Genomic DNA, 4,447 nt, shown 5'->3' with positions numbered 1-4,447 from the left:
AACTAACATGAGAGAGCGCATGCATTAGTTAGATGGTCCATTCATCATACTTTAGTGGTTGACCTTCGCATTAGTTGAAAACGGGAATCGTGGGTCAGGTTGTTTTGGTTAACGTATGGTCCGTAATCTTAACCCACATTAAATCCGCAACCAATAAAAAACACGTAGGTGGAAAAGATTGAAGTACGGAATCAAGGGTGTTGGAAGATGGTAAATTCTGCGTGCTTCGTCCTTTATAAGGCTCAGCATTTGCATGAAGCCAATGCACGGTTAAAGCCTCCCTGTTTCTCCCTTCCTCTGCTCCGATCTCTTCCTCACTCCTATAAACCTATCTAACCCTTCAAACCAGTCTTGCTACACTTGAAATCCAATGGAACTAGGAGACGAATCAGAGGCCAACTGGCTTGATAGTTTGGGCGAGGAGCTTGTGAGAGAGCTCTTTGATGACAATATCCCTCTCTCGTCTTGCCCAGGGTCAAAGAACCTGAACCGGATACAAGCCGCGAATCCATTATCAACAACCTTATCTCAACAGTCCACTCCGGCGCGAAAATTGGCGATACCGAGAGCGCACAATCTGTAACCTTTCAGAGTGGTGAGTCAGATGGACATGGCGGTTCCCGACCCATTGTACGTTCATGAAGCCTTTCCTTCTTCGTTCGAAAGTACTCTTGTTTCTTCTCTTGGCACGTTAAAGGCTTTGAATTTTTTTTGCGTTTGTTTAGCTATCTATTTGCTTACTCTTCTTGCAGTATTTCGTTACCAGAGAAGGATTAGGTAAGATGGAGAGCAAGTATACCCCTGAAGATAAAGACCTCGCGGAACTGGGCTTGCTGATGACGGCTACAGGTGGAGGAAGTATGGGCAGAAATCCATCAAGAACAGTCCTACATCCAAGGTTCGTTCTTGTGCCTGATAAAAATGCTGATATTACATTAGTTATTTCCCTAGAACTCGAGGACTAGGGTTGTCTTCAAGGAGCACTCTGTTTTACTTCATTCTTCCATACTGTCCTTGCTGGTGCTTCTTTTCTCCCCCTGTTGCCATGCAATTCTCCTCCCGATTCAATTTTCCAATCCAACGATGTCGATCCCATTGAGTTTCTTTCAATGTAGGAATTTTTCCACTTCCATCATTGGGTAAATAGGGAAAAAGAGGAAAAAAAAAAGAAGTAGAAAAAAAATGTAGAACAATAACGTTTAACTAGTTTTTTTCAGAAACAAAGAATATTATTCCCCCTCCTGCTAATGTTCACATCATTATTACCCTTCCAAGTAATTTTCCATTTCCAATTTGCAAGTACGTATGTGCAATCAGTCTCTGAATTTGAGCACCTACATCCCACCATTCAAGGTCACAGACAAACCCTCCACCAGAGTTTGACAGGAACAGCCCAGCTCCTAGAGATAATGACAGACATGGCCCTACCACCTAAATGTGCAAAATTTCTTTACCAGTAGGATGAGTATTCTTCCAAGAAGCAATTTTTCAGCAATCCGAAAACACCAAAAGAAAATGTGCACTCAATTTCCATAAATGAGAAAAGGTGCAGAGCCATCACTTGCCGTGCTTGGATGCTTTATCTCCTTCTGAGATCCTCCCCTTTCGGGGTAAAACTCATAAATAGGCCACACCCACTCACCCCAGGAATTGGACGCCAGTCCCATTCTGAATACATGCTCTGCTCTATTTTGGGATCCTTCCATGCCAACTTACGTGCCTTTTTTGGGTGTATTCATACCTGTCATGTATGATGTATCCACTTCAGAAAAAAGAAAAAAAAATTACGCGCCAAATTAAGGGCTGCGTTCCAGTGACCTGCTTCCAAATGTGACAAATATAAACCTGGACGAAATAAAAATGCACCAGAACTTGCTTAGGGCCCCCTGATTGAAACCTTTTGCATCCAAGCATCCACAAAAAATGCTGTCAATAACCCAGAATTTTTTACCACTGTCATGATCTCAACATTGTTTGTTTGCGGCCAGGAGCTACTACAGGTGCACCAACCCAAGAATGCAATGCCAAGAAGCAGGTGGAGAGGTCGATGGACGATCCAGAGACACTCATTGTCACCTATGAAGGCCTCCACCTTCACTACACCACTCGCATTTCTTCTTATCCCAGATGCAGGATTATTCAGCTGCTGACCTTCATGTGTCTAAGAAACCCAAGGTCCAATCCATGAGCATGCAGAACCAAGTAGCTGATTTGCCGGTTTACAGAGAGCGCAGCATGGAGCTCATTGATAATGGAGCAGCAGCAACTGCAGCCTGGGGGCGGCGGAGGTCAAAGCCCACCAAGGAGGGCTTCTGGAAGAAGCTGTGCAGTGTCCGGTCGGAGAGGACACTTTGCAGCAGGGGTTTCTTGATGATCTCATGCAGAGCCCGCAAGGGCTGTTGGAAGATGTAGTGCCATTGTTGGTGAGAAAACCATCCCATTCGACCTCCTCTTCATATGATCCTCGCTTCTCATCCCCAGCCTCTTCTCCCTTCCTATTCCTCCCTTTCTTGGGCGCCCATTTCTTCTTACCTTGATGTGGGAGTACTCTCTAGCATTATCTGAATGGAAACTGGTAGTCAAAAGGACAAAGATAACATCATGCACGTGGTAATTAGGTAGCTAGAAGATATACACTTTGACTTGGAACTGCATGGTAAAACGTAGTCATTCCAGTCCCCTCTTTACACCATGTAATGCTTCAGCGATTGCATATGAGAGCATAATGAGGAATACTGCAAACTCAACGAACAATATGTAACCATAAGTTTATGTACATTATAAGTATTGTGTATTTTGTTGCTGCAGGGATCTCTGCTTATCTTTCCCTTTTTAATTCTTCATAACTTTTTTATATTATACCAAAAGGATTCCCATCACTAATTTCTTTTCTTTTTCCCCTCCTTGGTGAGCAAGGCCAAGTTCGGAATTCAATAGTTCAGAAGGTTTAGATGATGGATCAAAATTTCTACTATCTGTGATAAAGATTTTCCATAAAGATCAAACTCAACGTAGGGAATTTATGATCCTCTCAACTGGCATGTTATTGTAAAATGCATGAAGGCTGAAAAGGGAGAAAATTTCAGATTACAGAAAGGACGTGAATATAACACTTTGACATTAGCCAAAATTAGATCACTCCCACTTATGACATGAACCAGGATCCGACTCATCCAGCCAGTTTACAGAATCAAAACCTGAAGCTTTACCATAAAGTGATGAGGTCGGTTCTAGCCAAAATGTTCCAGAACAATGATACCTAAATATAATGCATCGCGGAACTTTGCAAAGTAGATCCAGGTCAAAGGGGAAAATGAAACACCAGCCCAACTTTTATCGATCGATGCAAACATGGACCCGAACACACCCTAACCTAATAATGTTAATGCAAGGTTCGAGTCGAAATTTATACTGAGAACCAGGTTGGTCAGCTTGAGACCCAACTTTATGAATCTAAGACTTTTTATCACTACGAGGTAGAAGTTAAAGTTATGGATAAAGCCACTCTTAGATGATGACAAAGGCAAGGAGATTGATAGTCACTCAAGCACGGTACGGTAAACAAACAAATTATTTGTTGCGCTTGGTAAGCAAATAGATACCTAATCAAGTTCACTTTTAGCCCAATGCCAACAAGCTGATGTATTCTCACCAGTTAAAAATAATTAATGATACAGGCAATCTAGACACTTACTTAGAAAATGCACCACTGAATTGCAAAACATGCCTGCCCATTTCCCTAATTAAGATGAGATGAATAAATGTTGATACACATGCATTTTTTCTGTTGCAAACTTGCAAAAAAACAGCTTAACTTAGTCTGTACGTATGCAAGTGGTGCATAAATCATTGGCTAATCTGAACTCTTATATAGATTTGTCAGCAAATATCAGTACTTCTAGCCATATTCCAATTAGTGGAGCCTCACAGAGCTAACAGCAAACTGCATACCTTTGTAAAAATCACCATTCAATAACCTTGAGTAGCCCTTTATCGAAATTTTTTCATTTATGAAGAGAGTGCAGATTGAGTATACGAATGGTGCATTCAGTTCTAAGTTTCCAAAGTATCTTTTTCCCATGGATGGACAGGATGAAAGAAAAGGCAGTTTCAGTAACCAGCAGGTCCTATAAGAATTATGTTGGTGGTTGGTTGTTAAGCGAATGCTTTCCATTAGTCAATTTAGGAAGGCAGCTCTTATATCTCCCTATTCCAATAATGTTTTATCATGTAAGTTATCCTATCATTTTGGTCTGGTGGTGCTACAGTTAATACACCATGTTAAGATGGTCATATTGCAAAGATGTATTGTCACGAGTGGGTTTCAGTGCGCTGAATAGAAGGATACTAGCCAAAAATACAAGGTGCATCAGAAGTACCACATATGAAGATATTCATTAGAAAAGGAAAGCTTTTGACGCCTACTTAGTCCATATCTAATATAGAA

General features: G+C 41.4%; 1 long non-coding RNA gene across 1 annotated transcript; it reads left to right on the top strand.

Annotated features, from left to right (window-relative positions):
- The first annotated feature begins 271 nt into the window (after positions 1-271).
- On the top strand, positions 272-2,828 carry LOC103715885. Its single transcript, XR_005514606.1, has 2 exons — positions 272-898; positions 1,989-2,828. It is a non-coding gene; the product is annotated as an uncharacterized LOC103715885 (long non-coding RNA).
- Positions 2,829-4,447: the final 1,619 nt, after the last annotated feature.

This window comes from Phoenix dactylifera, chromosome 13 (assembly GCF_009389715.1).
Source record: "Phoenix dactylifera cultivar Barhee BC4 chromosome 13, palm_55x_up_171113_PBpolish2nd_filt_p, whole genome shotgun sequence".
Lineage (NCBI taxonomy): Eukaryota > Viridiplantae > Streptophyta > Magnoliopsida > Arecales > Arecaceae > Phoenix > Phoenix dactylifera.
Note: the sequence above shows the minus strand (reverse complement) of the source record. Positions and strands in the feature narration are given on the sequence as shown.